The sequence below is a fragment of the Procambarus clarkii genome, chromosome 32 (assembly GCF_040958095.1).
Source record: "Procambarus clarkii isolate CNS0578487 chromosome 32, FALCON_Pclarkii_2.0, whole genome shotgun sequence".
In the NCBI taxonomy this organism is placed as follows: Eukaryota; Metazoa; Arthropoda; class Malacostraca; order Decapoda; family Cambaridae; genus Procambarus; species Procambarus clarkii.
The window spans coordinates 2,723,429-2,733,428 of record NC_091181.1 but is presented as its reverse complement, the minus strand read 5'-3'; positions in this window follow the sequence as shown (position 1 = coordinate 2,733,428).

Genomic DNA, 10,000 nt, shown 5'->3' with positions numbered 1-10,000 from the left:
TATGTGGTATGTCAAATGCCCAATTCGCAGGATGGTTAGTTGTTGTTGTTGAAGATTCGCTACCTGGAACAAAAAGTTCCAAGTAGCAAGGGCTATGGCGAGCCCGTAGGCTATGGTGAGCCCTCTCTCTATGGTTAGTCGTACAGAGGCATGTAATCAGTATATCACCTTCAGCTGCAAACTTTGGAGATATCATAAGGATATCCTCAAGAGCAAGGGGAGAGGATAAATTAATTGTAAAACTTGAGGAATGTCATGCCGTTCAATCTGATGGGTCTGTCAAATGAATTATGAAATGAATACTAAGCAGGGACATGAGCATCGTGAATGAATGATGTTCAGTTTGAACAGCGATAAATATCGTGAATGAAGATTAAATGTTCAAGTCTGAGGAAAAGTGAAGTCTGACGATGCTGAACAGGTGAAAGATGTCCGGTTGAATTTCTTGGATATAATGGAAGAGAGTTGATTAATGAGAGAGGATAGGATTGATTAATTGATTCTTCATCAGGTAGGATAAGAAACTGGTGTGTATTTACTATTTGGGCCTGTAGGATCGAGCTGTTAGCTCTTGGACCCCGCCTTTCTGAACGTCGGTTGTCTAATGTACTGACTCTCGACAGATTTTCTTTTATCTACTACACATTTCTAAAACACACACACACACACACACACACACACACACACACACACACACACACACACACACACACACACACACACACACACACACACACACACACACACACACACGCGCGCACACACACACACACACAGCTCAACCCCCGCAAGCACAACTAGGTGAGTATAACTAGGTGAGTACACACACATATTCCCCAGAGACAGCCCTTAGCAGTTGTCTAACTCTTAGGTACCTATTTTCTGTTAGGTGAACAGCGACGTCAAGAGAAAGAAACCTTGCCCAATTGTTTCTGCCTCTACTTGGTATCCACCCGGGACCATAGGACTACGACCTCAGAGAGCTCACCATTCACAAATCCGTCCCCATAACAAAAAAATAATCATCCCTATTAAGAAACCCCCTCCCCATTTCTAATTCCCAATCTTCTCCTCCCCATTCACAATCACTTCCCAATCCACAACTCCCAATCAACATCGCTCTTCTCCCTCCCCCACCCACGTTAGCCAGATCACAGGGAAGAGTGATTGATCTTTCCCCAAAAAAAACTCAAACCGTATTGACCTGGTTTCTGGATGACCTGACCTCCGTTAATTTCCATGTTTTCAAAGTGAAGAGAAAGCAACGAAGCTGCTCCCCCACACACACACCGGCCTCGTTACTGAAACCGTTGTCAAGTTTGGTATTTACGAATAAGTTTGTGGAACTGTCGTAGGTCTGGTGGAATGGTTTGAGGTCTGATGGAATGGTCCAAAGTCTGGTGGAATGGTCTGGGGGGGGTGGAATGGTCCTGAGTTTTATTCAATTTGGCTAGAGTTAGGTGGGCGTGTGGCGATGATAATTTAATAATTGGGGTAATTTAATAATTGGGGTAATTTAATAATTTAATAATTGTGGGAAAGTCTGATTAAATTTGGTAAAGTTTGGTAAACACATTTATTTTTTTTGTGCGAAGAATGACTTAAGTTTGGGGTTGTTTAAATCTGAATGAGAATCTGTTTTTTGTTTTATTTATTTACACACACACACACACACACACACGCGCGCACACACACACATTCTATTCCGAACACACGGAGGAATATTAGGAAGCCGATTGTAAGTACTTGATTATAAGTAACTATCCAATATTGTTTTATTGACCGTAAGTAGTACAGTTAGGTTCGTTCTCGACTCGCAAAAAGACAATTCCAGGTTCGAATCCCGGTCGGGAGAGAAATAGTTGGCTGTCCTTTCGCCTAATGCCGCTGTTCACCTAACAGTAAATAGCTACCCGGTAAGAAAGACTGCTATATATAATATATATATATATATATATATATATATATATATATATATATATATATATATATATATATATATATATATATATAATATATATATATATAATATGTACTTAGTAGCCAGAACGCAATACTTGGCCTTGAGAATGTAAGGAGAGACCTTACGAAACGCACCACTAGACGTCAGACCCAAATAAATAGTAAAAATGAACTTTGGAGAGTTAATTTTTAATCTTCCTGCTTCAGTGAAGAAAAACACAAGGAATATCGAGAAGATTCGTGCCAGAATCATAAATCTAAAACTTTCTGTCGTTTTCAGAGATTATATATATATATATATATATATATATATATATATATATATATATATATATATATATATATCGACAAAGAGTACTAGGAAGACGGGACACCACGAGCGTAGCTCTCATCCTGTAACTACACTTAGGTAATTACACACAAAGGTCTTACAGCCTTATGGTTAATAACTTTATAAGAAAAAAACACCCCAGGGCCTCGGAGCTGAAGCTCGCCACAAGCACATTAAAGTGATTATACACACAAAACACACACCCCACGACTGACAACAAAAACATCCATGTACTGGTTAACATAAAAAAATGGCCCACATCTGTGGTAGAAAATAAAGTGAAAAGATACTATCAAAACGTCTTGTCTTTGACATCTGTTTCCCCACAATCAAACAATGCATGTCACCTGCAATCCTTCCCCCTCATCCTGTTCCCTTCCAGTCACCCCAGACACTGCATGTCACCCACCATGGCGCAGAGAACACCGGACCGGACACATGACATCCAATGGGAAATGAAATCCCTCATGAAACGGACAGAGAGAAGGATCTGGAGGTTGATAGCACACCGAGCCTGTCTCCACATCAAAGGAACATCATTTACGGCATATGCGAGGTTGGTTAAAGCCTGAGCTGCCTTTAGAAACTCTGTAAGGAATTGTTTGGACCTTTGTGTACCACATATGTCGGAGTAATCCTGGAATAAGCGGATCCATATGTAGTCAAGCACAAGATGATGCTCTAAAAGTTTCAAAGATACGCCTAAAGACTAGTCCCAGAACTACGAGGAATGAGTTACAAGGAAAGACTACATGAACTGAGCCTCGTGTCGCTGGAAGTCAGAAAAATTAGGGGGAGACATGATTACCACATATAAAATCCTCAGGGGAATTGATAGGGTAGATAAAGACAGACTATTTAGCCCGGTGGGGCATACGAACGACACAGATGGGAACGTAGTACCCAAATGAGAGAGCGTTAGAATAGTTTGTGTCAGGTCAGAGTACTCACAGGGAAATGAAGTGGTAGAGGCAGACTCCATACACAGTTTCATATGTAAGTATGATAGAGCCCAGTAGAGGCCAGGAACCTGTAACCCAACTGATTGACAGTTGAGAGGCGGGACTAGAGAGTCTAAGCTCAACCCCCGAGTGAGCACAATTAGGTGTCTCTCCTCAATGTCTCTCACCCTGTCACATCCAACACTGCATGTCTCACTCACCCTCGCAGCCACATCACACATTCTGATATAATCATTTAACACCTCTAGGAAAAAATGATTTTTTTTTTCACCCAAAAAAAAAAGAGAAGAAAATATGAGGCTCCGTCAGTCATCTGTTTATTATGTCCTCCGTTTATTACTTTTTTCCCCTTTTATGCTAATATTTATCCATCATTTTTGTGTATTTCCTCAGTTTGGCTCCGCCCTGTTCCCACTTAACGTGTCTTCAGCCAATTAGCTAATTGTTGTTCTTCACTTCTACTCGAATCTGTTCTTCGTTCTCTTTCCCAATGTTATTTCTTATCCTCCAATTTGAATTTGTTTCCCTTTTTTGATAGTTCCTCAATTAATGCCATTGTTCTCACAACTTATGTTCCACTATATTTCTGGTTCTTATTTCGCTCGGGTTCTCTCTCTCATTTTAACTCTGTTTGCTAACCTCAGTTCTTCTTTGTGCCTCAAACTCGGAGGAATAGGGATAGATAAAGTCCGATTATTTAACAAGAGTGGTACTCGAACCAGGGAACACAGGATGGAATCTGAATGCTTAAATGAACCAGGGAACACAGGATGGAATCTGAGTGCCCAAATGATCCAGAGGGGCACAGGATGGAATCTGAGTGCCCAAATGATCCAGAGGGGCACAGGATGGAATCTGAGTGCTCAAATGATCCAGAGGGGCACAGGATGGAATCTGAGTGCCCAAATGATCCAGAGAGACATTAAGAAAACCAATATTTAGGGTCAGAGTAGTTAAGTAGTGTGGTAGAGGCCTACCAAATCTCCCTCTGTAAGCACTATTAGGCGAGTATAATTAGTGAGGACAATTACCCTATTCTACCTTTACCTACTCCCTCCTTCCCCATTTCCCATTTACCATTCACTTCGACCCTCCAACGTGAGGTCTGATCTCCCTCTACCACAATCTCAATCCACCACCAGAAGATAACTCCTGCCAACCGTAATCTTGAAAATTGTCTTCAACCCAACTTCAGCTTCCTTAATTCCGACTTTTCAACTTCCCACTCTCCCTGAACCTCGTTCCACTTACCAGCTTTCCTTTTTACACTCTCTTTCAAGTTTCAAGAAAGTTTATCGAGATAATATACATCTCTAAAAGGATAATAAGAATAGTTTATGGTATTTTCTAGTCTCTGCTACATTAACCGACCAACAACTCGGCGGGTTTTCTTCCTATTGGGGAGTGTTTTACATGGTCCTATGGCGGTGTGTCCACTCGTAGGATAGGTGGCGCTGCCCAATACTGTCACTATGGCGGTGTGTCCACTCACAGGATGAGTGGCGCTGCCCAATACTGTCACTATGGCGGTGTGTCCACTCAGGATGAGTGGCGCTGCCCAATACTGTCACTATGGCGGTGTGTCCACTCACAGGATGAGTGACGCTGCCCAATAAACTCGCCCCTCGGGGCAAAATTTAACATTTAAACCTGGACATTCCTCTTCCTTTGAAGAGGAATGAGGACATTGAAGAGGACATTCCTCTTCCTTTGACCAATCTCCCATGTACATTCTCTCCCCCACCTTCCACACACCCACTTCCCTCCTCCCCCCTCCCCCCCCCCCCCTCTCTTCCTCCTATTCTCTCCCTATTAAAACCTCGTAAGGAAAACAAATTACCAATTGCACATGTTAATAGGAATCCAGCAATGATCCCAAACTACCTGCTAACAACCGTCCACTTCCGTTAGTCCTACAGGAAAGACGTCACAAACCATCACGAAACGTCAGCCTTCCTTTGTCTCAAGTCTTTTATTCAGACTTTATTAATTTAAGACTTTATTATTAAGACTTTAAGACTTTTAAGACTTTTAAGACAAGACTTAAGACTTAAGACTTAAGACTTAAGACTTTAAGGCTTTTAAGACTATATTATTAAGACTTTCATTAAGACATTAAGACCACGAACTGCGTCACGCTAACAACCATGATTGCTAAAAAAAAAAATGCTGCTTTGATTGTTCCTGTCTGGCCGATTGTTGCGTTAGTTGTCGTCGATTGTACGGCTGAAAGAGGAGCTATTGTTCGTATCTAATGTAATGTCTGGCTATTGGCCTTGGCTTTCTGGAAGCCGAGGTAGAAAATTTGTAGTTGTTTATTTTATCTTCGTTCGGGCAACTGTGTGTGTGTGTGTGTGTGTGTGTGTGTGCATGTGTACCAACAACACAACATCCCCAGAGGTGGTGTCTATGATCCACGTCTATCTTCTCCCTGTTTACACACACACACACACACACACACACACACACACACACACACACACACACACGCGCACGCGCACACACCACACACACACACACCACACACACACACACACACACACACACACACACACACACCACAATTCATTTCCATTATGTAATTTCCCCCGTCATAGCCCGTTACAATTAGCGGCAGCAACAATTATAAATGAAACATCGATCCCGCCATGGCGAACGAAGTCTGTTATTTGGTCCATTGCGTGCAAGAGGTTCGTAAAGAATTTCGTAATAAATAGCTCCGGATCTATTGGCGGGCCGAGGCCTCATGAATGGTCCAGCAGTGTGGGTGATGGCCAAATTCCCACATATGGTGAGGAACATGTTGTGCTCATCCGTGTTATTGCTCATTGGGGTTATTGCTGAAGATTAGTGGTGTCTCGAGGCTGGGTGGGGGGGATTGGCTAATAGGAAAGAGGGTAGGGGTGAGGGGGTTCCAATCACTGCTAGATAAACCCACCAAACACACACACACACACACACATGGAGCCCCCACCTGAAGAAACACATAAGGAAACTGGAGAAGGTTCAGAGATTTGCGACGAGGCTTGTCCCAGAGTTACGAAGGATGGGGTATGAAGAGCGTCTGAAGGAACTGAACCTTACGACGCTAGAGAAAAGAAGGGAGAGAGGAGATATGATAGGGACATGTAAAATACTCAGGGAAATTGACAAAGTGGAAATAGATGAAATGTTCACACGTAATAATAACAGAACGAGAGGACATGGGTGGAAACTGGAAACTCAGATGAGTCACAGAGATGTTAGGAAGTTTTCTTTTAGCGTGAGAGTAGTGGAAAAATGGAATGCACTTGGGGAACAGATTATGGAAGCAAACTCTATTCATACTTTTAAAACTAGGTATGATAGGGAAATGGGACAGGAGTCATTGCTGTAAACAATCGATGGCTGGAAAGGCGGGATCCAAGAGTCAGTGTTCGATCCTGCAAGCACAAATAGGTGAGTAACCACACGAAAGTGCGTACACATATACGAAGATGCGTACCGCTGTAGATAGTCGAACTCAGTAGCTTAATTTGACCTACAGACTTGCGATACCTATCACGACGGTAATAAATAGAATAGTTACTGGAAATTGAATAGTTTCTGGTCTATTAATTGTTTTGCTTCATTTCTGGCCATATATTGCTGCTCTCGGTGTACTCTTAGGCAATCCAAGATGGTCATTAGGTCCTTAAGACCATTTTCTTGGGCACACTCATCAGTTCTAGTGTGTGGTCTGGTGAACATATATCGTTATTTAGTGAATAGACTTGTACTCGATTCGTAAATATGTTGTTCCCAATCGTCTCCTCTATAGAAGAGACGAGAAGAAGAGACTATAGAAGAGATAATCGTCTCTCCATAGGTCGAACTATAGCCGATATCGCCTCAAAGACCTATCCTTAAGTGTTACGAAATCTTAAGTAGGTTTTAAGTGTTAAAAAAAGAGGTGTTCAATAATTTTAACAAGTTAGCCGAACAACAATAAGTTTTTTTGTAAACTAACAATTATGCTGTTGAAAAATATAACTCAGAAGTCATGTCGAGCTACGAGCCCACCTCGACCCGGCGAGCTGGGTTGTTGTTTTAGATTCAGCTACTGGGAACATAAAGTTCCAAGTAGCACGGGCTATGGTGAGCCCATAACTTACCTGGCACAGGAGCGGGCAAGTAGCACGGGCTATGGTGAGCCCGTAGTGGACTTACCTGGCACAGGAGCGGTGATGTGTGCCCCTGGCAAGATTGATTGATTGATGAAGATTAAGCCACCTAAAAGGTGGCACGGGCATGAATAGCCCGTAAGTGGCAGCGAGTGAACTCCTCACTAGAGTTAACATTACACCATATTTATGCCAACAATAACAGCCTGCCCCGTCGCCTACACCTCCCACTGCTCATTCACACACACACACACCTTACCACCCTTCTCTCGTATATACATAATACATACCAGGTATATTATGTATTTGTCTCCATAGGCCATTATCTATCAATGATATCTAGTAATCCTTCAACCTGTCTCCAACCAAATGAGGGATGAATGTGTGTGCTAAAACTTGACACATAAGTGCAGAGTGGCATAGTAATTAATTGTCTTTAATAGTCACCTATACTCGTTAAACTCTCTCTCCACCTCACAACACATCTCCCTTCAGAGGTGGGACCCAAGAGCCAAAGCTCAACCCCTCGCAAGCCCAACAAGATGAGAACAGAAACAATTGAAATACCAGACAAACGGGTAGTTAGAGAAATCCACATGCTAGGAGGTAAAAAATTATCCAAGCAGGTAATTAGATAAATAGACAGATATCTTAGGTAAGTACGTGTGTGTGTGTGTGTATATATATATAATATATATATATATATATAATTATATATATATATATATTTTTCATTGAATATGACCGCATATTCTGTATTTATTATTTTTTGGTTTAGGGCTTCTATCCCTCTAACTATTTTCTTAGCATCAGGGCTTAATTGGAATAGGAGTTCTCCAAAACTCATTTTCGTACTTTTAAGGTGAAGAAAAGAAGTGATTTACTATAGAGTGTATTACACTTATTTGTATAATTTGCACGACGTTTCGAACCTCCATGGTTCATTCTCAAGTGAACAGATCTTACAATACTAGTTGATTTTATACCCGCATTAGGTCAGGTGATAATACAATGAAGGTAAAAAACATGGGGGGATACATAAGGATAAACATAGGGGCTGCAGAAGGCTTATTGGCCCATACGAGGCATCTCCTATCCAAACACAAAGATTAATCCAGTGTAATTGGCCTGTATGTTGGACATTGTCTTCTGTGTTGGCATCGATATGTTCTTGTCTTGTCCTTACTCTCATGGTGGGTAGAGTAAATAGTTCCGTGATTTGGGTGTTCATGGTAGGTCGCTCTATTCTTATGTGAATTGCCTCAAGAATTTGTAATCTTCTTGAATCTTGGGTTTTGTCTATTATGCAAGTATTCTTGTTCAACATTTCTCTTGTTAGAGTAATGTCATGGGCTTGTCTCATGTGATTCCTAGGGGCACCAGATTGAAGATGGCATGTCAAACGCCTCGTCAGCTTGGTCGACGTCATACCTATGTATTACATTGAAGGTTACATCCTTCGTGGGGGCAAGTGTACATGTATACAACGCTTGACTGCTGTAGAGGGTTCTCCGTCGGCTTCGGGCTGTTTTGATAAGGAGTTCGGAAGTCTTCTTGGTTTTGTAGAATATTATCAGGTTTAGTTTTGGTTAGGAGTAGTGCTTTTTACTCCTTTACGGATTATTTCTTTCATTATTCTTTCCTCTTTTATATGTTCACTGTGCATGGTTGATTTGTAATATAATTTTATTGGGGGTGTTGTGGTTTCTGTTCTAGGTTCTGAATTATACCAACGGTCCAAGTGTCTTCTTATAGCAGCGTTTATTTCCGCGTTGCTATATCCGTTGTTCACCAATACCTGAGTTACTCTTTCAAACTCTCTACTCACGTTGCTCCATTCAGAGCAGTGGGTAAGCGCTCGACGAATATAAGCATTGAGAACACCCAAAAAATAATAAATACAGAATATGCGGTCATATTCAATGAAACATGTTTGAAAGAAAACCTGCTGCCAGTATACACCAAATATATATATATATAATATATTATATATATATATAAATAATATATATATATATATATAATATATAATATATATATATATATATATATATATATATATATATATATATATATATATATATAATATAAATAGGCAGGTCCCTAGGTAGTGGGCGTAATAACACTATACCCTCGGAAGTGATTTAGTCCCGGTTCGAGTCCTGGCCAGGGAGGATTGACTTGGCACCTGTCCCATTACAGAGTAGTATTCCTGGGAAAACTAGTAAGGTAAGGATTACCATAAGCTACGAGGAAGAAAAAGCTCTCACTCAACCTGCTAACAAGAGTCACACCCACGTACGAAAACAAAACAAATTAGGATTAAACAAGCAAGCAGATCAGCAGACGCGTAATCAAGCAGACATGAAGCTGTCTGCTTGATTACGCTGTAGATACAAGGATGTAGGGTTTTAGTTAAGGAAAACAGATAGGTACTTTATTTGGTCGAAATAGGTTGAAGATTTGGTTTTCAAGGCTTTGGGAAGCGAGGAATTGGGTCCACTCGTGGGGAATTGGGTTTTCTCGTCTCGATATCTCGATATCTCGATATCTGGGGAGGAAGGATCTTGACCTGAACGATAGGTCTTTGTTCCTGAGACCGC